The 25,401-nt window shown below is 34.6% G+C and overlaps 1 protein-coding gene across 2 annotated transcripts in view; it reads right to left on the reverse strand.

Annotated features, from left to right (window-relative positions):
• The window catches only part of CCSER1 (coiled-coil serine rich protein 1), a 698,243-nt gene that overhangs the window by 293,851 nt on the left and 378,991 nt on the right, over positions 1-25,401 (reverse strand). The gene's annotated exons all lie outside the window — the stretch shown is intronic.

Here is a 25,401-nt window from a genome sequence, read left to right on the forward strand (position 1 = left end):
ATGAGACTCAGGGAAATACAATGGGGCAGCTGATGGCGACTGAGAAAATTGTGTAAGGTCCCAAGGTGCCTACATTGAAGGGGACTGAGGTGTTATTGTCCTATGTACAATGTTCCTTGTACCTTATATCTTCAATAAATGTCTCTCTATTTTTCATATTGCATGGTTGGGTACTTTAGGGACAGATCTCATAGTTTTTTTTTCAGTGTTTTTGGCCTTCCTCCTTCTCCTAAGAGTAAACTACAAGCCGGGAGGGTCGTCTGTTCTCTTTTCAATGACCTATCACAATTGCCTAGAACAATACCTGATGTATAGATCATCAAGAAACATCGAGAAATGTGTACAGATGACTGAAGACTGCCAACTTGTTCATGCCGTTTGATAGTCAATAAAACAAAACCTAAAAGTGGTTAACTTTCTGTTGATTTTTTAAATAGTTATCACTGATTGATGCACATGAACCTCTACTGCCTTTTTTCACATTTATCTAACCCTGTCCTCATTTCTTTCTGTTTACCAAGATCCGTGAACAATAGCATGTCAATTTTCAGAAAACGATATTGAAAAAAATCATCTTTAACAACTTTAGAAGTGCTTTTAGAAAGTCGAGAGTTAACATTACTAAAAATAGGTTTGGAGTGATCGCTAAATGTTGACTCCACCTGGACTTCATTGTGCCTGGAAATCTGCAGGTCTTAAGTGCAGTCTTTCCTTCAAATTATATCATATTTTTTACTGCAATTCACTTCAGAGGAAGGAAGATGACAAGCTGAAGTTCAAGATACGTGCTTGAAAAGACTCATGTCTCTGCAAAATTTATAAATTGAAGTACTGTTCCCCAGTACCTCAGAAGGTGGTCTTATTTGGAAACAGGGCTGTTGCAGATATTAAGATAATGTCATGATGGAGTAGGGTGGGCCACACCTCAACACTACCAGAAAAGGGAAATCTGGACACAAACAGCATCCGAGAGAACACTGTGCTTAGATGAAGGCACAGATCACAGTGATGCTTCTCAGCCAAGAAAGGCTGAAGATTGCCAGAAAACCACCAGAGGTGAAGGGAGAGGCATGAAACAGAATCTTCCATGCAAACTTCAGAAGGAAATAGCCCTGATGACACCTTGACTTTAGACTTCCAGTGTCCAGAACTGTGAGATGAAAAATCTGTGTTGTGTGAGTGACCCTAACTGTGGAACATTATTACAGCAGCCATAGCCTACTCCCTCCATTCTTGAATTTTTATTTATCATTTTATGAGTGACCAAATCTTACCACTCCAATAAGATTTAATCTCTTAAACATTGAGGTACCCATTGAAATATAGGTGAATGTTCAAAATAGCATACTGTTTTCATTGTTTTTTAGATACTGAGTCAATAATGTAGATATACTAAACTTTTGCTTATAATGTAGTAGATTTCAAAACATTACAGGCACCCATAACTAAATATATAAGTAAAACCTTATGTGAAATCTTCCCTCCCTACAAGATTGGAATTACTCCTATCCTGTCCTTCTCCATTTGCAATGATTATTGTGCTTTATTAGAATTGTTCATCACCCTGGCCAGTGTAGCTTGGTTGGTTGTATCACCATCCCCTAAGTGAAAAATTGCCAGTTGGATTCCCATTCGGGGCACATATGGGCACAACCGAGCAACGCTTCTCTCTTGCATCGATGTTTCTCTCTCCCCCTTCCTCTTTCTCTAAAACAATAAAAAAATTGTTCTGGGGTGAGGGCACAAAAAGAAAATTAAAATTAAAAAATAATTGTTCATTTCACTAACAAAATGCAAACATAAAACTCATGAAAATATCTGCAGGCCAAAATGTATTTGTATCCTTTTCTTGAAAGGTGACTATTTGGTGTATAAACACCAAAGCTCAGCCTGACTGATGCCAGTGTTAATATCTACACATATTACCACTGGTTTTATCTGTCTGAGTATCTTGTTCACCCTCGTAGCCTGAGATGCCCCCCGGTCATTTCAAAGCACAACAGTACATACACCACTGAATATTTTTACCTCTGAGACACATCGTATTTTTAGGAAATGAACCATTGGTCATTAGGATTTTTATGCCCTTTATGGTATATATCCATGTCACTGATTTTCTATGAAATGATACATAATATTTTAGTAATTAAATGTCTTTATAGACATATTAAAGTAGTCTGTTCACAATCATACAGTGAACAGTGAGATGCAAACTCCAAAATAACATAAACATAGTAACAACCGGTGGAATATTGCCTCTGGCAGAGAAGAGATTAAGGTGTGACGTTCAGACAGTATACTCCAAATAGGTGCATTTATCTCTCCCATACTGAAAATTTCCAGAAGCATTCTATATTCATCCAAAAATTATACTTACTTTCAGAGGCGAGTTTCGGAGGAAAAAGAAATAGTGAGCAAATACATGTGAACATATTAAAAAATGAGAAATACATTGTAGTACCCCTTAATAAGACTCCTCAGAACCAAGAAAACTATCAAAAGAAAAGGGTGTCAATGTAATTTAACATTAAATTAACATAATGTATCAATTATAGTTGCATTCAAATAAGTTTAACTGCTATTAACACATATATTGTCAAGATATATTGTAGTAACCAAATTATGTTTATTGTCTCGATAGTTTGAAAATATACGAAACTTGCACCAAAATTTTTGGTCAATTGAAACACACTGGCACTAGTAAGACTAGAAAATGTAATAAGTGTATTACATTTTCATCAGTCACAGGACATTTTATTTTAATAAGAATATCACTAATACATCACCAAGATTTTCAAGCTGTTTCTGATTTTCTATCTAATCTACATTAGAGCAAGGCACAAAAAGACTGAGTAATGGACTACTACCAGCCAAGTTTCCTTAAAAAGGACAAAATGAAAGTAAATTACCATTGACTCCCCCTTGAGACCTGACTTGGTGTGGTGAACCCACAATACTATATACAGATGGTGCATTATGGAATTGTATACCTGAAATTTATGTAATTTCTAAGTTATGTTACCCCAACAAATTCAATCAAAAACAAATAAAGTATATTTTAGATTGGATTTGTAGTCTTCTATGCACATTCTATTCTAGTCCATGCTTTTATTTTCAAGTATTTTTTTTTTGTTTTCAGCTTGTTCTGATTTGTGAAGAGACATCTGAACAGTTAGAAGCGCCACGTTAGCTGTCCATATCTATCCATGTAAGTCACCACATGATTTACAGCAGACACACACTTCTGCATCTTGTCTCATGACATCCAACACGTGCTGGTCCTGAACTCTATATTCTTCACCCCCGACCTTCTTGCCCCATGGTCACAGCTACACACACTAATGCTGTCAACCATATGCTAAGCACACTGTGTATGTTACCTCTGATTTCCATGACAAACTTGACAGGTATGTACAATTGCATCTGTTTAATTGATGTTGAAACTAAAGTTCAGAGAGCGTCACTGAATTGCTCAAAAATCACAGAAAGTAAATAGTGAAGATGGAAGTCAAACTGTGATTGAAATTAAAATATTTGCATGGACAGCCTTGAAGAGAATAAAACAGTCTTAAAAGAATAATACAAGGCTCAATGATGTTTATTGAGAAGGAGGAAACAGAACAAAGGAACACAGGTTTTTTAATCTTTCATAGCTGTTTTTAAATCTTATCCTTACCATTTATTTAATGCATGTTCTTCAACAAGTTACTTGGCAGCTAAGGCTCAATATCTCATCAGGGATGATCGAGAGGGTAATATAACTATCCTTAGAATTACACTAACAATTAGAGTGGAAAATCCACGTGAAAGCTGCTGGCACAATGCCTATCAAGGGCCTTCAATCCTTTACTTCTTTCCCTCTCAGTAGTGAAGGGATTGATATTAGATATTAAGTTTTGCAAGAAAATTTCAAAGCACGCTTTCATCTTTCCTTTCATTGACTCAAGGAGCCACCACTCAAAGGCACTGAGCTACTACTGTCTAGGAAGGACACACTTCATACAAACTTGTTTTTAAATTATCTGCAAACAGGCTTTTCTGTCCTCCGTTCTCCTGTGGTTACTCCCTGGAAAGCAACTGCTTTTGTAGAGTAATTTGGTTCCTTTTACCAAAACATGTCATAGGCACACACTGTAAGCCATTCGATTTGTGGGAATCAGTCCAGTGGAAATCCTTTCATATATGCCAAAATGTAGATGTTCAAAGCCACTTACTAGAGTACAGTATATGAGAGCAAAACTATTAGAAATCACAATAGTGATTGTGATTTTAACAATTGATTTTAACATTGATTCTAGCAAATCAATTGCTAGATTTGTCATCAAATCAGCATCACTTTTCTCCACCCACACTCTCTGCTATGACACAGGCAAGGAAGGGAGTGGGAGTTATCTTCCCCCAAATTCCAGAGTGCCTGCAGGTTGTGCCACTGACAATAACTTGAATGTGATTTGGGATGTGAAACAGTAAGATAAGCCATTATTCTCTGGCACTGCTGAGGACAGGCACAGGGGCTTTGGCGGACAGCAGGCTGAAGACTCAGGGTTTTGCCAACAGTTTTCAGGCATCCTCCTGAGAATTAAACACTTGCATACCACAGGCAGCAGGGATCTGCAGCATTAGCTCGCTGGCGCTGCTTGTGCTTCCAGATATCCTGATAGCAAGCACAGGGTCTCTAACATAGTCTGCCCCCACCCTTCCAACCACTGCTTAAGTCTCTAGTTTCTACGGATATTAAACCCTTTCTTACTCTAAACACTTAGAGTGGCTTGTTTGTATTTTTATGACGACTGTTATTCACACACACACACACACATATATATATGTTGGGAGATAATTTCTCATGAGTCTGCCATTTCTTCGTAACCTCTAAACAAAGGGCATTAATGGCTTTGTGCAAGAATGTTTGCAAAGTTACTCCAGGGCAGGTATCAGCTTACACTCCAGGGTAATAAAGCTAGAGTCTCTCCTCCTCCCCAGAAGCATTCCAGAGTGAGAAAGAGCAGATTCCTGATCTAGGGTGAAAAAAAAAATGTTATTTCCTTGTGGGGCAAGGGTTGAGCAGGACTGTTAGCAGTTCCTTATAAAATTAAAGGTGTTCCTTCTCTGTGACAAAGTCCAGGGGGATACTATGTGCACAGTATCCACCAGGACTCTCGCTACGCTGGCTGGGGACTTGGCGGTGGTGGCTGGAGGGTCTGGAGGAACCGCTGCAAACATGAGTATCACGATGTTTGCTGTGCGTAACAAAGTCTCATTGTTTCCTGTGGACCGAATCCATAAAATAAGGCAAGCTGGCCTAGCAGTTGCTAGCTGTTTTTGAAATCGCTTGGCCACTTGACAAAATACTGGAATATTATGTGTGATTAAAATGAATAAGATTGATATACTAAGATAGAAATTGGGCAGCTGAAAGACTGCCGAATACATTGCAGATATTGTTAAACTGAATCAAGCTGCAATAGCTAATGATATACTGCCTACAAAAACCAACTGCAAACATAAAGGTATGCATAAAGATTACAATAAAACAATGAAAGAATATATATCTTGCAAATACTAATCAAAAGAAAGCAGGAGCAGCTATATTAATCCTAGCCAAAATAAACTTAAAAAATAATATTACCATGAATAAAGAAGGTTATTTAATATTGATAAAGGGCTTATTGGTTTAAGAGAACAGAAAAATCCTAAATGTTTTTGCATATAACAACAGAACTTCAAGATACATAAAACAAAACCTGACAGAATAAAAATCCATAATTATGGTCAGAGATTTCAATACTCATCTCTCAATACTGATAGAAAAAGAAGACATAAATTCAGTAGGAATTCAGAATATTGGAACAACACAATCGACCAACTTGACCTACTTGAAATTTATAGAACACTCCATCCAATAACCACACAATACTCATTTTCCTCAAGTCCACGGGGAACATTAACCAAGAGAGACCATATTCAGAGCTATAAAACAACTCTTAATAAATTTAATAAATTCATGTCATGATAAATATATTCTCTGACCAAATATAATTTAAACATAAATTGATACAACCCTGGCTGGTGTGCCTCAGTGGATTAAGTGCTGGCCTGGGAACCAAAAGGTCGCTGGTTGGATTCCCAGTCAGGGCACATGCCTGGGTTGTGAGCCAGGTCCCCATCAAGGGACGCATGAGAGACCCATGTTTCTCTCCCTCCCCCCCGCTTTCTTCCCCCCTTCCCCTCTCTCTAAAACTAAATAAATAAAATCTTTAAAAATGAAATTGATACAGAAAATACTAAAATGTTGGGAAGGTAAATAACACACTTAAAGATAACCCATGAGCCCAATAAGAAAACAAAAGAGAAATTAGAAAGTATATTTAACTAAATGAAAATAAAAACACAACATATAAAAATACTTGGAATGTTTCAAAAGCAATACTTAGGAAAAAATTTAGAGCACTAAGCACATATATTCTAAAAAAACGTCCTAAATAAACACATCTAACTTCCATCATGTATCACTAGAAGAAAACAGCAAATGACATACAATGTAACTAAAAGAAAAATAATGTACATGAAACTAAGAATAAATGTAATAGATAGCAGGCCACAAGTAAAGAAGGCAAACGGAACCAAAAGTTGGTTCTTTGTCAGAATTAATAAAATTGGTAAACCTTTAGCTGGAGATAAAGGGAGAGGAAGAAAACTCTCAGGCAACCACAACATAAAGTCACTTCAAAACCTAAAAAAGGCTTATTTCACTTAGTATAATGCAAATAAGCTAGGCAGTGAGGGACAAATACCATATGATCTCACCTTTAACTGGAACATAATCAACGAAAGAAAAAAGCAAACAAAATATAACCAGAGTCATTGAAATTAAGAACAATCTAATAATAGCCAGAGGGGAGGGGGAAGGGACAATGGGAAGAAGGATTTTCAGGAACTACTATAAAGGACACATGGCTAAAACTGAAGGGGAGGGTGAAAGCAAGGGAGGGAGAGAGGCTTGGAGAGGGTGGGGGGAGGAGTGAGGAGAAAATACGGACAACTGTAACTGAACAACAATAAAATAATTTAATTTAAAAAACAAATAAGAAAAAAATAAAAATAAAATAAATAAATATTTTTTAAAAACCTAAAAAAGGTATCTATTAAAAATGGTGTAAATATGCTGTCTTACTAAATATAAACAGAAATTGATACAGCCCTGGCTGGTGTAGCTCACTGAATTGATTCCTAGCCTGTGAACCATAGGGTCACAGGTTCTATTCCCAGTCGGAGCACATGCCTGGACTGCAGGCTAGGCCCCCAGTAAGGGGCATGTGAGAGGCAATTACACATCAATGTTTCTCTCCCTCTCTTTCTCCCTCCTTTCTCCTCTAAAATAAATAAATGCATCTTTAAAAAATATATATAGCTAGCATCTCACACAATGATGAAAGTATAAATGTTTTCCCTAAAAATTAGAACCAAAACCAAAATCTCTGTTCTTGCTACTGTTTTCATTACTGTATGAAGTTTCTAGGCAAGAAAGGCATAAGGAAAGAATAAAATGTTAAGAGGTATCAACATTGGAAGGGAGGAAGTAAAACTATCCTTTATTTACATAAAGGATAGTTTTACATGTGACATGACTGCATATTAGAAAATCTAAACTTACCAGGAAAAGTGATTTTAATAAGGCTGCAGGATACAAGATTGATATGTAAAAATCAATCATGTTCTATGTGTTAGCAACAACAACAGTTTGAAATAAAATAACATTTACAATAGCAGCAAAAATAGAAAACACTTAGGAATGAGTCTGACAAAAATGTCAAATACTTATAAACCAAAAACTACAAAACATTGCTTAGATTAAGGGAGACCTATATAGATATATTATATTCACAGGTAAATAATATTATAAAGACAGAAATCCTTACCAATTCATCTATAATTAAGTGTAATCTCAATTTCCCAGCTGGCTTTTTAGAGAAAATTGACCAATTGATTCTAAAACTCAAAAGGATTTAAGGAATATTAAATAGCCAAAATGACTTTTTATGAAAAAATCACATAATTAAAAGACAAACACCACTTGATTTCAAGACTTACATAAGTCACAATAATGCGGCTAGCGTGCTATTGGTGTAAAAATACGCAAATAAATTGATGGGACAGCACACAGACAGCATCTACAAATAGACCAATATATATATGTAAACAACTGATTTTTGAAAAAGGCACAAAGAAGAGTCTTTTTCTGAAACCATCAGATATCCATACACAAAGAAAAGGAGTTCATACCATACCTCATAGTGAATACAAAAATTAATCTAAAAAAGTCAAAGATACGACTGCCAAGCCTAAAACCATAATACTTCCAAGAGAAAACTGGCATCATTCAGCTAAGGAAATATTTCTTGGATACCACAACAAGATTTCAGACAATCATAATCCATAGGGGGAAAAAAGGTTAACTGAAGTTTATGAAAAATCAAAACTTTTCTTCCAAAGACACTCAAGAGAATGCAAAGTTAAGCCACAATCAGGAAGAAAATTTTGCAAAGATTATATCTGATCCATTACATGTATCTAAAAAACTTCAACTTCTCCAAGGGTAAATTTTCCTCCCTCTTTTTATGGTCAAGTAGTATTTCATCATGTAAATGTCCCACAGTTGTTTTATCCACTCATCTACTGATGGACACTTTGGCTGCTTCCATATCTTGGCAATGTTAAATAACGCTGCAATGAACATAGGGTGCTTATGTACTTTTGAATTAGTGTTTTGGATTTCTTCAGATATATTCCTAAAAGTGGGATTGCTGGGTCAAAGGCAGATTCATTTTTAATTTTTTGAGGTTCTTTCATTATGCTTTCCACAGTGGCTGCACCAATCTGCAATCCCACCAACAGTGCAAAAGGGTACCCTTTTCTCCACATCCTCTCCAGCACTTGTTGTTTGTTGATTTGTTTATGATGGCCATTCTGACAGGTGTGAGGTAATATTGTGTACAGCTAACTGTTGTCAGGACTCTAAATATTAAGGTTAAAGTAATACAAGTTTATATATCCTCAGAATATACATTTTACTCATAACAACAGACGTGAGGTCACAAAAGTAAATGTAACTGCTGTAAGGTATTTCGCATGCTTGCCCATTTCCCCACTCACATGCCCTTGTAACTGTTACTCCTTGTAACTTTTTAATCTGTAATATGAACAAAGAAATACAGCAAAAATAAATGACTAAATACTATCCATCCAAAATCTTACACCCCCTTTATAATGTAAATATATTTTCAAGCCTACAATTAGGGGTAGGCAATGAGTGAATTCAAATTCAATGTTTCCACATAGAGTAAGAAATACAATGTAAGAAGTTTCAAAAAGTAACACATCCTAGTAATATATTTCAAAATAAGAAATATATGAACAAATATAAAACAGTAAGCAATCTACTTGGTTGACCATACATCTTTTATTTTGATAGAAAATTTCTAGTTTAAATAATGTGTGATATTTTTAGAAGTCTCTGAAATTGGCTACACAAAATTTTGTAAAAATAAAAGCTTTCAGTAATTATATTTCCTTACACCTTGTCATTATTAGACATTTGATGAACAATGCAAAGAATATGCCAGACATTTGATGAACAATGCAAAGAATATGCCAGGAATTTATATGAGAAACTCATGGAATAGAAACATTTAAATTAATATGAGAATTAATCAGGTGCTATAATCATCATAATAATATATATTTGACTATTTTGGATTTTTAAAATGTCCAATTTCTGTTATACTGGTTCTGCTTTTTTCTTTAGATTGTTGTAAACTATTAAAGTCCAACTCTTCAAATAACTGTCATAGTTTAAAGAATACTTGACTAGCATCTCTTTGGTACACAGAACTCTTTCAATTTAATAAATCTATAGTTTTTAAAAAAGAGAAAAAACATGATGATAGGAATGCATACATTGTCTTTAATTGTTCAACACGTGATAGAAAATGTAGTAAACAAACTCTTAGATAAATACAGGAGTCCTAAAGCCATGTAAAAAGTTAGGACAAACTAAACCCATGAGTTAGTGTTTTACTGAGTAACTATGGTGTGTAAGGTGCCATTTTAATAGTGCTAAGATATACAGGTATCGTAGTCTTTGCCCTTTGATATTACAATATATAACAATAAGCTAAAAATGCTAGGAGCTGTTTGGGCCAGTAGTAATTATAGTGATCCAAAGCAGTTATTTTTAGGAGTTCAGAAGAGGGCTATCACATTTGCTCTTATCTCTGGCTAGCAAAGAGAGATAAGAAAATAGCACTTTATTCTAAACATGAAAAACTGATTATTGACATCTGGAGAAAAATAGTTTATAAAACAATTCTGGCACAATTAGCGTGAATAGACCATTCATTAGCAAGCTATTGGAATGTGGGCTTAAGGAAGCAATACAAATGAAGATGTGTTCTATAAGGAATTTGGATGCATAGAAGGGAGAGCACATTTAAGAAAGGTACCAGCAAGGAGGCTACTGCACCAGCCCAGGTATCAGTCACAAAGGGCCTGTGTGGCAAGAGGCAGTGGCAGTGGGAATGGTTATGAAGGGATGATGTGAGAGGCACTGAAAAAGGTCCATCTACATCACTCGCATTAGCAAATTTCCATTATTAGAGAAAAAATGGTAAAATGACTCCAAGGTGTTGAGTCTGGGTGAAAGATTAAAAAAGAAAACTAGTAAAAACTAAACATATGGGTTATTCTCAGTAAGAAAGGTTTATCTTAAAGTTAGTTGAAAAGTAAGTATAAAAATGAACCATGCAAAATACATTTTAAAATATTTGACGTGGTCAAGACACACAAAAAAATTGAGCTGATTTCTGTTGTATGGCCTTGAAATTTCCATTAAGCAGACAATTAAGTCATTTTCTGGAGTCGAAGTTCTATAACCCTCCCTTGACCCCAGCACCTATTCATCCTCGCTCAACAAAGCCCAATAAATCTTGCGGATTTAATTTCCACTCTGATTCCTATTCTAATTTTAATAAATGCTTACCAAGTCTACTCAACTAAATAATTTCTCTCTTTGATTTTCATATCCCTGTACATTCATTACTCTCTGGCACCCTTTTTTTTATATTTAGTTACTGGCGTATTTGCCTTAGTCCACCAATCCTTACTAGATTATAATCTCCTTCGTGGGTAGGGACAGTGATCCAGTTCAACTGATTGGAATACTGTGATGGAGACTCTGCTTGCGTACAGACCAGTCATTTATAACTTGTGAGAGTCACACAGGATTTCCAACAGATTCCAGCATCTCATTCTGAGTTTAACTACTAGTTCAACTCAGAAAAGCACTATCCAATGTATTTATAAATACTTCCTTTTTGTTTATATTTACATCTACAGATATCAAAATGTTATGAGAAACAAGTAAGACTAAATTTTGTGTTATCAACATATCCTTTGTTCATTTTTATTTTTATAACAAGAAGACTATACACAAAAATAAATATCTCAATACATAGTTAATTTGATATATTTGGAACTATTACTAAAAAAACTCTACTATAGACAGCAGAATTGAAGCACCTTTTTCATGTACTATATTATTCACCTATTTCATAAACATTTGTTTAATATCTACTATGTATTAGTCTGTGAACTAAAAATAGAGAATACATTTTTTTAAACCACTTAGATCTCATGGGAAGAGAAAGAAAAAAAACACAGTGTGGCTTGGTGGTACAAATTGGCTCAACAATTAATCTCATCCAATCATATAATGTCATGATCTTAAGTCAACTTTCATCAATTTGCTGCCTTTAGTTTTTAGAATGGTGTTCACAGGTCTTAAGCAGTAATGGATTAAAAAATTCTAATATTTACATTTTTAAAATAAAAATTTCCAAGACGTTTTGCAAATCTTATGTTTTATTACTTTTTATGAAATTATTATTTGCAAATATACTCTAAAACAATTTAAATTTTAAATAAAGTATTATGTGGTAAGAAGAAGGAACAGTTAATTTTTATTAACTTTCACTTGTTTAAAAATCTGATATTTTAGAGCATCTTCTACATGTGGGTATACAGTTTCACAGCATGGTTTTACTGTAAGGCAACTATAAAAACATGTATAACATTTATACTTTTCTTTAAAATCTTTGCTATGTTGTCCCACATTGAATGGTGTTATATGGAAAAATAATTTTTTTTCAATGTAGAAAATTATGGGAGGCTCGGTCCTTAATAGTTAAGTTCCCAGCTTTTAAATTCTATTTCAAAGTCTGATAGAAACAAAACAAAGTTTTCTGATATAGTAATTAAATTATATCTATGAAAATACAGAAAATAGATGCATTATAAAATAGTGATAGTTTCACTCTCTGCATCAATAGGTTTTTCTTGGAAGTAATAAAGAGAAAAATATATAATTACAAAAAATTCCAAACATTAATCAACTGTTATATTTTATTTAAAAATAAAGGCTAATATTGACCAGAAACTATTTGCTTATTAGAATAGATGCTTAAGAATCTATGGTTTTCTGTACATGTTTACATGTCATGCTTCAGGAAAAAACAAACTCAGAAAATAATTTACAGAACACTACTGTGACAACATAAGAAACAAAGGAACTCAATGGATGAAAGAACAGGTGATGAAAAGAGGCAAAAAAAGCTTAACCTAGTATCTACTACTTACTAGCTGCATATCCTGAACGAGTTACACTTCTTCAATAATTAAATAATGAGTTCACCCAACAGGTAGTTATTGAGCACAAACTCAATGTATTATGGTATGCATCTGTATTAACTTTTTATGATGCTGTTAACAAATTATTCCACAAATTTAGTGACTTAAAATTATATCAAAAAAATATTCCGATCAGTTCCATGGATCTGAAGTCTAAAATGGATCTCACTAGGCTAAAACTAGGTCTTGGCATGTCTCTGTTCTTTTTAGTTGTTATAGGGAGAATCCCTTGTCTGGGTCTTTTCCAGATTTTGGAAGCTGGCTGCACTTCTTGGCTCATGGATCCCCTCCATTTTTAAAGCTAGCAGTGAAGGGTAGAGTCCTACTCACATTGCTTCATTCCGGCACACACTTTTCTTTTGCCTCCACACAAGTATGAAGGACACACGGACAAAACCAAAAGGGGACAGGATCAAGGATAGGAAGTGGGGATGGCTGGGGTAGGAGGGAGTGCTGGGAAGAAAATGGAGACAACTGTACTTGAACAACAATAAAAAAATGTGGGGAAAATGGAAAAAAAAGAATTCTGTAACTGCACTAAGTTAAACCAGATGATCCAGAATAATCACACCATCTCAAGATCATTAACTTAGTATCTTCGAAGTGGTAAAGTGCCTTTTGCCGTGTATGGTAACACGCATAGATTACAGGAACTAGGGTGTGAATTCTTTAGGGGGCTCTATTCTGTGCACAGCACTGTACTAGCAGTGTCCAAAGTGTCCCTGGAAAGGTTCCTGAGTCCATAAAATGTACACATAAACAACTTGTGAAATTAGTGTTTAAAAATTGTTAGCAATGCAAGTGATTCCTGTCTAAAGGTAATGAAAATTATTTCTGTCCATAACAATCTAAATGAATGATGTTTATTACAGATGTGATTAATTTCTGTCTGCTAAAAAGAGTAACCCCAAGCATTACAGTTATTGCCCTATAGAATATTAAGTAATTTTGCATACTGGTAAAAATTATTCTTTACCAACATTTATCTTATAATTCATTGTTTTAGATGCCTCAGAACATCTAAATGAATATCATTCTCAATGAGCTTTAAATCTATATGTATATTTTATTCAGAAAATGAGATAAAATAAAATAATAAACCTCATGATGTTTTTTGAGATTCAAATGAGATAGTGTGTCAAACCAACAAATAGAATTTCAGTAAGAACATGGTATTGGCATGTGTGTACATATAGAAATAGAGCTGACAAGCCATTGCCTTGCCATTAACACTATTGATCAAACACCTTATGTTACTTTGACTGTTTTTGAAACATGCCTGTGCTTTATTATTCAGCATTAAATGGAAGAAAGATCATTCATTATAGCAACACAATCCTATGTTGATAATATACATTGAAGTATACTTTTTAAAAACATATATATATATATATTTTAAAATATTTTATTTATTTACCTTCAGAGGGGAAAGGAAGGAGAGAAGGAGAGAAATATCAATGTATGGTTGCCTCTCGTGCATCCCCTGCCAGGAACTGGCCCCTGCTGGGAACTGGCCTGCAACCCAGGCATGTGCCCTGACTGGGAATCGAACCTCGATCCTGTGGTTCGCAGGCCCGCGCTCAATCCACTGAGCTACACCAGCCAGGGCTAAAAAACATATATTTTATTATGTTATTACCATTGTCCCAAATTTTCACCCTTTGTTCCCCTCTGCCCAGTACACCATTCCCTTTAGCAATCCACTCCCTTATTCACACCCATGCGTCACACATGAGTTCTTTGTGACTCCATTTCCTACACTGTTCTTCACATCCCACTGTCTACTTTGTACCCACCACTTTGTACTTCACAATCCTTCACGGTTCCCCTCTCTCCCTCTTCCTACTCCCAGTTGATAAACCTCCTTTTGATAAGATCTCTATATCTATGATTCCGTTTCTGTTCTGCTTGTTTGCTTAGTTTGTTTTTTAGGTTCAGTTGTTGATAGTTGTGAATTTGTTTCATTTTAATGTTCATAGTTTTGATATTCTTTCTCTTATATAGTTCCCTTTAACATTTCATATAATACTGGCTTGGTGACGATGAACTTCTTTAGTTTTACCTTGTCTTGGTAGCACTTTATCTGCCCTTCCATTCTAAATGAGAGCTTTGCTGGGTAGATTAATCTAAATTGTAGGTCCTTACTTTTCATCACTTTGAATACTTCTTGCAGTCCCTTCTAGCCTGCAAAGTATCTTTTGAGAAATCAAGTGATACTCTGGGGACTCCTTTGTAGGTAACCCTCTGCTTTTCTCTTGCTGCTTTTAAGATCCCCTATCCTTAACCTTTGGCATTTTAAATATGATGCATCTTGAAATGTCCCTCTTTGGGTTCAACTTATTTTGGACTCTCTGTGCTTCCTGGACTTGTATGTCTATTTCCCTCACCAAATTAAAGATGATTTCTTTCCTTTTTTTTTTCAAATAAGTTTGCAATTCCTTTCTCTGCCTCTTCTCCTTTCTGGCTTCCCTGTAGTTAGGATGTTGGTATGTTTGGAGATATCCCAGAGGCTCCTTATACTATTGTCAGTTTTTAAAATTATTTTTACTTCTAGCTGTTCTGATTGAATGGGTTTTTTTCTGGCTTATGTTCCAAATCATCAATTTGATTGTTGGTTTCATCCCCTCCACTGTTGGTTCCCTGTAGATTTCTTTTTATTTCACTTAATGCAACCTTCATTTCTCCCTGGGTCATTTTATACTGTTTTAATAGCCACTGGTTTTTATAGCCAGAAGTTATAGGGACTTATCTTCATGGAGCTGGAACACTGCTGGGTGGTCTAGTCTGGGACTGAGATTGCTCACTCCTGAGGTATCCCTCTGATTTTTATTCACCACACATGAATGTGGGACAATCCATTCTACCCCTCTCCACACCGCTTTGTGCCTCCATGCCTCTCCCTATCTCTGCCCTACCTACCTGTCTGGATGAATGAGTCTTTTTTAAATCCTTGGTAGTTGGACTTCCATACAGCTTGATTTTCTGATGAATCCGGGTGATATTTGTTTTGTACCCTAGTTGTAATTTTTGCTGTAGTTGTGCATGGAGGCACTGTGTGTTTACCTACACATCTATCTTGACTGGAAGGCAAACTGAACTATACTTTAAAATTCAAGTAGTAAGAAAAATTAATGGTTACTCCTAATTTAACATTAAATAGTCGAATTTACAAGAATAAGAAAGCATTTTAGAGTATGTTGTAACATGCATTTTCATGTAAGCAATTAAAGAAGCAAATATATTTTAGAGGCCTTTCTTGTCTTTTTTTTTTATATCAAGGCAGTCACTGTGTATTTACAAAAGTAATTTACAGCTTGATCAAGATTTAATTATAATGTTAAATAAATTATTGGGAGTTTTACTGGACACAAAGGGTTTTATCTTACTCTGAAGGATCTGTTTACAGTATGCTTTATAGTTTATATAAAAATCAATGTCAAATATGGCTAAGTACATACTTAACAGTTTCCTATGTTATTCTGGGCATAGATTAAATTGCCTTGATCACTTAAAAATGTATACTAAAATCTATTACTATATACTGTGTTACATGGCATATTTCTGTGAATAAATCTACAGGAACTGTTTTAGCCTTCTACTGCTACAAAACAAGGATTTACAAATTTAATGCCTTAAAACAACACCCATTTTTTTATCTACCAATTCCCTTGGTCAGAAATCTGTCCTCCAGTGGTTGGGTTCTGCTCAAAGTTATTACAAAGCAGAAATCAAAATGTCAGCTGGCTGGGTTCTTTTCTTGAGTTTCTAGGGAAAATATTCACCGCCAAGGATTCACAATCCCATTGTACTGCAAGAGGTAAATTCCCTGCAACTGAAGAAATGGAAGTCCTTTTTTCCCTGCTGGGTCTCAACTGGCAATCAGCAACTAGAGGCTACTACCACTCTCCGCCATGAGCTCACTCTCATTCACGCCAGTGAAGGCAGGTCACATTCTTTTTATGAGAGCCTCTGGGTTCATCCTTCTCTGACTTCTCGATCCAGACTTAAGAATATGCTATGAGTAAATTAACCAAAATTGGGTAACCTGCATATTTTTAAGGACAGTGATTTGGGGCATTAGTTACACATACAAATTCCTTTCTGCCCTGTGACTTAATCTAATCATGAGAGTGAAAGTCTTCATAGTGCTGGGGAATTATATAGTGTAGGTGCACCAAGTGGTGCAGACAGATCAGCTTAAAAATCTGCATGCCACAGTGACATTTGGCTTAATTGGTATAATTATAATCTTGATAGATTTTTTCTCTTAAATTATATGTTCTATACTATTGGGCAATAATGATGAAAAATATGTTCAAATTGAAAGTAAATTGCTACATATTTCAAAGAGAACATGAATTATACTTTATTCCTAAAATACTTTCATTTAACATTTAAAAGACTCTTCTTTGATATTTGTCAAAAGAAATCTATTTTTTCCTCAAATATTTTCATCCATGGTTGATTTTTAACCTCTTATTTTTAGCTAAAACTAAAAACAGATGTGCTGGAAAACCAACATAAAAAGGTGTTTTCATTTAAGAATTGTAACCTTTGCGATAGAGACAAGCTTGGCTGAAAATCAATACTCAGAATATATTTCTCCAAAAAAATTAAAAGTTCAGTCATCACTGAAATATAGGTTAACATTTTAGCACATTTGACAGAAAGTGTGTTTTTCCTTTTCTTAATACCTATAAAAAGTATTTTTGAGCATATATAGAATTCACAGAAGTATAAATCATTTCTGAATTATAAAAATGTGAAAGGATATAATAAATTAATTTAAAGACATTGATTATAATGAGGTATAGTAGGTAGAGTTAATATTAAGTACAATAAGGAGAAATAAGACCTACTAAGCACAATGAAAAAATTAGTTCAATATTAATTTTTAATAAATAATTTAAATAATTAGTCATTATTAGGTAACAAATAATTAGTAATAGGTAAAACAAATAATTTTTTTTTAAAAAAAGAACTACCCTGGCTGGTGTAGCTCAGTGGATTGAGTGCAGGCTGCAAACCAAAGGGTCACCAGTTCGATTCCCAGTCAGGGCACATGCCTGGGTTGCAGGTCAGGTTCCCAGTGGGGGCCACATAAGAGGCAACCACACATGGATGTTTCTCTCCCTGTCTCCCCTCTCTCTAAAAGTAAATAAATAAAAAATTTTAAAAAGTACTTTTAAAAAAGAAAAAAAACAACTGAAAAATGCTATTAATGATATTCTTTAGGAGATTGCTTATTAGCATATCAATTTATTTCTTGAGAGTTAAATATAGAAAGTTTGTGATATTAGTTGATTTTTCATATACTATGAAAAATGCAATTTTTCTCAAGCATGTATTAATCAGGTAATTGGATCCATTTTCTACTTCACTATGTTGTCTTAAAGTATAAACATTATCATCCACAACATAATACCCAAAGAAGCTTCTTTAAATGTGCATGTTTCCTGCAGATTATCGTCAATTTTGAATTACACATATTTGATCTGGTGGTCCACAGCCAAGAGATCAGAGTAAGAGAAAATCCTATCATTGAAGTTCACCTCACACCTCTGATAGAAAATTCTTGTGTTTGAACCTGTTTCATTGTACCCTGGTCTTATCCAATTGGTACTAATGGTTATTTTAACATTACTTATTACTTTATGGTTTATAAAGCATTTTTACACTCATTACCTAATTTGATTTTTGTGTTAATCATGTGGAGCGGCAGTTTCATCCCAAGGAACCAGCTCTTGTGCCACCAATGAATATAGAAATCCAGATTCAGCAAATTCTTCCACCACCAATTTTAAAGGGATTATCTGGAATTCCCAGTTATGAAACAAAACAAATCAGAACTAAACAGCTCATGAATGTTATCAATTATTCCCACCACCCCCATATGATGTTAAGCTCCTGATAGATATGGCCAAAGTACCACCACACACAAAGACTTGCTGCCATTTCTGCCAACACTTCAAAAAGATCACTAACTTCCCTCCAAATATCAAGGCTTTGTAGTAATGTGAAGCTTTCCCTACCCACACTGTCTTCATTAACACAGAGTTCTCTTGCAGAGGATCAATTAGTCCCCATGCAAACATACTTTTGGCAGTCCTACTCTGCCCATATGTCAGGCAAGGTGAATGTGCCAAGTAAGGCATTTCTAAATTCTAGGACTGTACACAGTTGAGATCCAAGCCATGGCATGCCTCCCTCTATTTAAACTAAACTCCCTCACCTAGATACAACTCAAATTATAGGTGGGAAAACAGAGGTATAAAATACTTTGGACAAAGGGAGGTAAATAATTTATCTAAGGCCACACAGAAAGCCAGAGACATAGGATTGATATTTTGTGTTATCAAAACCTAAGCTGTTTAGGAACTTCTTCCAAAATAATTCTTGCATTTGGTTTCTGAATATTGACTTTGTATCTGCTGTTTTTTCCAAATTCACTTACTAGGTCAGGTAGTTTTTTTTGTGGATTCTATATACTATGTATACCACCATGTACTATTCTATATACACTATCATGTCATCTGCAAACAATGGCAGTTTTCCTTCCTCCTTTCCAATCTGGATGCCTTTTGTTTCTTTTTCTTGTCTTATTGATACGGCCAGGACTTCCAATACTACGCTGAATATAAGTGGTGAAAGCAGACATCCTTGTCTTGTTCCTTATCTTAGTGGGAAAGCTTTTAGTTTTTTGCCCATTGAGTATGATGTTGGCTGTGATCTCTTGTATATGGCCTTTTCTATGTTGAGGAATGCTCTCTCTATTCCCGCTTTGCTGAGTATTTTTATCATAAATGGTGCTGTACCTTACCAAATGATTTTTATCCTTATTGATATGATCATGTGATTTTTGTCTTTCATTTTGTTTACATGACGTATTATGTTGATTGATTTGCCGATATTATACCATCCTTGCATCCCTGGGATGAATCTCACTTGATCATGGTATATGATCTTTTTAATGTATTGTTAGATGAGGTTTGCCGATATTTTGTTGAAGATTTAGCATCTAAGTTCATCAGCAATATTGGCCTGTATTTTTCTTCTTTGTTGTGTCTTTATCTGATTTTAGGTTTAGGATGACACTGGCTTCATAAAAAGAGTTTGGGAATCATTTGTCTCCTTGGATTTTTGGAACAGTCTATGAAGGATAGGGCAAGGAGGATACACGGAGGGCCCAGAGACATTTGAAAAGATGTTCAGCCTCCCTACCCATCAGAGAGATGCAAATTAAAACCATAATGAGATAACATTTCACACTGGTGAGAATGGCCATCATAAACAAAGCAACAAACAACAAATATCAGAGAGTACGTGGGGAAAAGGGGACCCTAGTCCACTGTTGGTGGAATTGCCAACTGGTACAACCACTATGGAAAACAGTATGGAATTTCCTCAGAAAACTAAAAACAAAACTGCCTTTTGACCCAGAAATTCCACTGCTAGAATTATATCCTAAGAACCCTTAAACAGCAATCCAAAAGAACCTATGCGCCCCAATGTTCACAGCAGCACAATTTACAATAGCCAAGAGTTGGAAGCAATCTAGGTGCCCATCAGCAAATGAATGGATCAAAAAACTATGGCACATTTACACAATGGAATTCTATACAGCAGAAAGAAAGAAGAAGCTTCTACCCTTTGCAACAGAATGGATGGATATGGAAAGCATTATGCTGAGTGAAATAAGCCAGGCAGTGGAAGACAAATACCATATGATCTTACCTTTAACAGTAACCTAAACAACAACAACAAAAACAAGCAAGCAAAATATAACCAAAGACACTGAAATACAGAACAGGCTGACAGGAACCAGAGGGGCAAGGGGAGGGAATTTCAGGGGAAAAGGAGAAGGGTTTACAGGAACAAGTATAAAGGACACGTGGACAAAAACTAAGGAGGGTGGAAATGGGAGGGAGGTGGGGAGCACTGGGGGGGGCATGGGCTGGGATGGGAGTAAAAGATAGAAAACTGTACTTGAACAATAATTAAATTTAAAAAATTACTTAGAAAAAAGAAAAGGTTTCTCTAGTTAGGACTTGTAAATAAAGTACATAATTAATCAGAACTCACATCTCCTTGAGGATTCTGTTAAGCAAGTTATTTTGCTGTAAATGTCAGTTTCTTTTTGTTTAATCAAATGCATTTTCAAGTGAAATAAAAATATGCTTGAACAGTTTTCACTAATACAGTCTATATTTGTAGTAAAAAACATTAAATAGTTTTATCAAGTATCTATGTCTTTGCTCTTGACAATCTTTTAATATAATTTGCAACACAAGGAGTTCAGAAGTGTTTATTTAGGAGCCTTGGAAAGGAGAGTGTTCACAAGGTCTGTGTTCAAACTTGAACATTCTCAAAGCACGTCTCCAGGACTGGTCCTTGGCCGGTGCCCACCAAAGCTTGTTAGTTTCCCCGGTTTACAACATTTCACATTTTACATATGAGGAAGCAGGCATGGGAAAGTTAGACAGTGTTAGTGTAGTTACATCGAAAGCAGCACAACCTGGAATTGCTCTAAGGTAATTCAACTTCAGAAACCGTGCATTAACTACGCAGGTGATACCATATACAATATTCAGTGGCACAATTATGTATGTGTATTTACATTTACTTATAGATTTTGAAAAATCATATAATTCAGCCTCCTCATGCATTTCAAAGAAACAGGAAATCTAAGTGAAATACAACCAAACCTAGGAGAATGGAGACAACTGTACTTGAACATCAATAAAAAATTAATTAATTAAAAAATGATTACTTAAAAAAACCTGCTGGCTTTTTTCTTCACTTTTACTTTCTGTAACTCCTTAAGTATGCATTTTTGCTATAACTCTAAAAAGGAAAGAAGAGAGAAAATCTGTGTAGTAATCCAATTTACAGAAGTATATAAATTTACTCATCTTTTTTTTTTGAAAATCCTTCCCTGTGAATAATTTTACCCTCAAGTTCCCACAAAAAGTTTTGACTTTCCAAATTGCCTAAAAATCCCAAGTATAAAATGAGCTGAGTTGAAAAATGAATTACTCTAATACTTGATATCTGAGTTTTAGAAATAAAATTTAAAAATTTACCTGTAATTCTTCATTTCTGAAAGCCAATAGTTCCCCTTAGGTGCTGTATATTAGTATTTTATATATCTGATAATTATATATTGCTTTTCAAAACAGCTATGAGACATGAGTGCAAAAAGGTATGGATAGTCATTCTGAAAAAATTACATATGAGCAGATGGATATCACATAAAGTAAATTAATATGTTAATTGTCTAAATGAAAAACCTTGTCATGCAATTTCAGGCTATTAATGAGATCAAGAATCCCAACTATGAAATAAAGAAGTGATTTTTATGCCCCTGGTAACTGGATTTTTGCCCTTGCCACTTATCATTTTGTAGAATAATTGCTCCCATAGGAAAAAATTGCTAGATGAAAAAATATTAGTAGAGTCGTGACCTCTGCATTGCTCAAAATGACTGTGTTTATTGCAAGAATATGAGCAGACCTGCTAGACCTGCAATAACAAAAGCAAAGTCCTTGAAAATACTATTTGAATATCTATTTTGTCATTAAAATCATATAATTTAAACAATGGCCAACTTGTAACTGTGCATATATAACATTTAATCTTCACTGTAACCTAATGTTGAGAATAAACATTACCATTTTATGTAGTTTGATATTTTAAAAAAATTAATCACCTTGAGTAGTGATGTTATTTATTTTACTGATTAAAGAAAAACTTCAGCCAATTAGCTTTCCACAATAATAAATGAATAGTCAAGACAACATGATATTTATAATTTTTATAAGCACTCATAGTATACAGAGAAGATATGGTTTGCACTTCCATGTCACTAGTACCAATGTTTAAAATCATTAAGTATTTGTAAAGCTAGAGAAATGCCTGTTTTTGCCTACCTCCAAGTTTTTTGTGGATTGGACAATTAGTAGAAACCTAGATGTGTGTGAAGCTAGAAGTTAATAAAGTTTTGGTTCAATAAATAATAATAGATTCCATTTATTGATAGTCTATTTCAGGAATTTTCCTAGATACTTCTTGTAGGCAAGAAAAATACCCCTCAGATATGTCCATTTCCTAATACCCAGAACTTGCGGATATATTATGTCACATGGCAGAGGGGAATTAAGGTCGGACAGGCAATTAAGGTTGACAATCAGCTGCTTTTGAGATTATCCTGATCACGTTGGTGGATTCTATGTAATCACATGAGCTCTTTGATGTGGGAAGAGACAAAAGATAGGGCCAAATCAATGAACTCAACCTGCCTTTGCTGGTTGAAAATGAAGGAAGGGGAACATAAATCAAAAGATGTAGGTGGCTCTAGAAGCTGAAAAACACAAGGAAGAGATTCATCCCTAGAGCTCACAGAAGAGAATGCAGCCCTGCTCACACCTTCGTTTCAGCCAAGTGAGATCCATGTGAAATTGGGACATATGATAAATTTGTGTCTTTAAACCACTATCACAATAATACACGTATATTGACTCTTAAATCTTAAAAGCCTTCTAAGTATGTTTTTCTTTTATTCACAAATTGTGAGAGGTTATTAGCCTCAGATATTATGTTATTTGTATAAAGTAACACAAGTCTACCCTATGTTTGACAAACTGTAAGTCAGTTCCCTTTCTACCACGTCACGGTACTTCCTAGTTAGGTAAATATTAACTCAAGTATTTTTAAAATGCACGGCTTCACACAAAGATAATGAACACTAAGATTATTATTGATAGCAGCATTATTAAATACAAATGCTAATAGCTCAGCACATACCATGAAAATGTAAGTCATGAAATCTCATACTACCATCATGAAATAAAAGAAAAATTGTTAAATTAAATATTTAAATATTACTCGTAATAACATAAAAGGTCTCCATTAAATTATCCTGAGTTAAGTGGAGATTTTAGCAAAGAAACTCCTGCATTTTTCAATCGAGAAGTCCAGGAAGACATTTCTCTAATTTCATTTCGTGCAAAGGAAAAATAATGACCTCTTAGAGTTTAAGGTCACTGCGGGTTTCATTGGAGAACTAAATGAAATAGAGTTCTGTTAAAGTAAAGCCATAGATCAGGACATCAATGAATATAGGTTATTATTGTCTTGATAACTTACTCCAATTCATCCCATAATATTAGGTAGCAGACAGTAGTTATTATAATAAAGTACAATGTTTAATAACTAAGCTTTTTCATTAAACATGCTGGATTGACTAAATACACTTATGTTTTGTCTCTCCCCAAACCTCTCTGAAATGATTGCAAAGGACATCTGAAAAGATGTCAGTTAGCCAACACCTTCTGAGAAAAGAGAAAGCGAGGAAACAACGTAAGGCAAAGAATGGAGAATGAAAAGCAGATACAGAAGAGGAAACAGGCAGCGTGGCAGGGAAAGTTATAAACGTAAAAGCCTGCAGAACAAGATCACCACTAAGAAGAGAGGAGCCAAGTCATCCTGCATCCTTGTAAGGAGGAGACGGGGCAATGCCTTCCAGAAACATAATAATTACATATCCTGCTAAACTGATCATTAAATGAGAATGAAGAACAAAAACATCTCTGAACACACAGGATTATAAAAGAGACAGGAACGGAGAGTAAATAATTCTAGGAGAGAGAATATTTATATTGAGGTAAAAAAGAGAAAATTCTTAGATTACAAGGTTTATGTAGCACTGAGAGTGCATTTGTAGTCAGATGTTCATTACAGTGGTGTAATTCTACATGTTAACGGAATTGCTGTAATATCACTGACAACTGGTGGCTAACGGGAATCAGAGATGCGATTTAGTAAGAGTGTGGGTCAGAAGTGGAGGGAATAAGCAGAAATTGATGAGCCATGAAACAGTGAAGAGTGACAGAGTTAAAGACAGGACATAAATACCATTTTGGGAGAAAACAGTGCAAAAAAGGATCTGAAATTGGGGATATAAAGTTTTCTCAAAAAAACAATATTGAACACATTCAGCTCCCCTCTGTATACTCCTCTATCAAAAGGGAGAAAAATGCTCATTAAATATTACACATATATGATATTTAAGGTGGGAATTTACTATATCATATTTTTATTTATGTAGCTGTAGTGTAAGCAAAATAATTTACTTAATTTTTTCTTATGAAACATTATTCAGCTACTATTTCATCTTTGCTTTGTTAAAACAAAAACAAATGTATTTCTTCATTCACTCCACAGCCTTAAGTGGCATCAGCGCAAAGATGTTTATAAAGACCCTAGAATAAGACAATTTCCAAGAGATACAAAAAGACAGGTAAGCATGAAATAGAATTTGTTGTCATTATGAACTATGAATTGATAAGGTCTGAAATGTATTTTGGTGCCCAATGATTTAAAATAGGTCCTTTACTTGTCACTTGTTTACTAAGGATAAATGAATAAATTTTAACTAGTACAAGTAGCAACAAAATAAGTACTAATTATATATCTTTTAACATGACAAAATGACAAAATCAATCAACAATTTTTTTCTCTACAGGAATCAACAATTTTATACATAATAAATTTTCAGAGAAAGTTAAAAGGGCATAAAATTCAATAACAGTATTTGTTCTTATACTGTTAAGTAAAATATAATTATAGTGTAAATATTGTAAGAACTTCAGTTGTCTTGCA

The sequence above is a fragment of the Sturnira hondurensis genome, unplaced genomic scaffold (assembly GCF_014824575.4).
Source record: "Sturnira hondurensis isolate 20B ecotype Veracruz unplaced genomic scaffold, ASM1482457v3 Scaffold0004998, whole genome shotgun sequence".
NCBI classification, from domain to species: Eukaryota; Metazoa; Chordata; class Mammalia; order Chiroptera; family Phyllostomidae; genus Sturnira; species Sturnira hondurensis.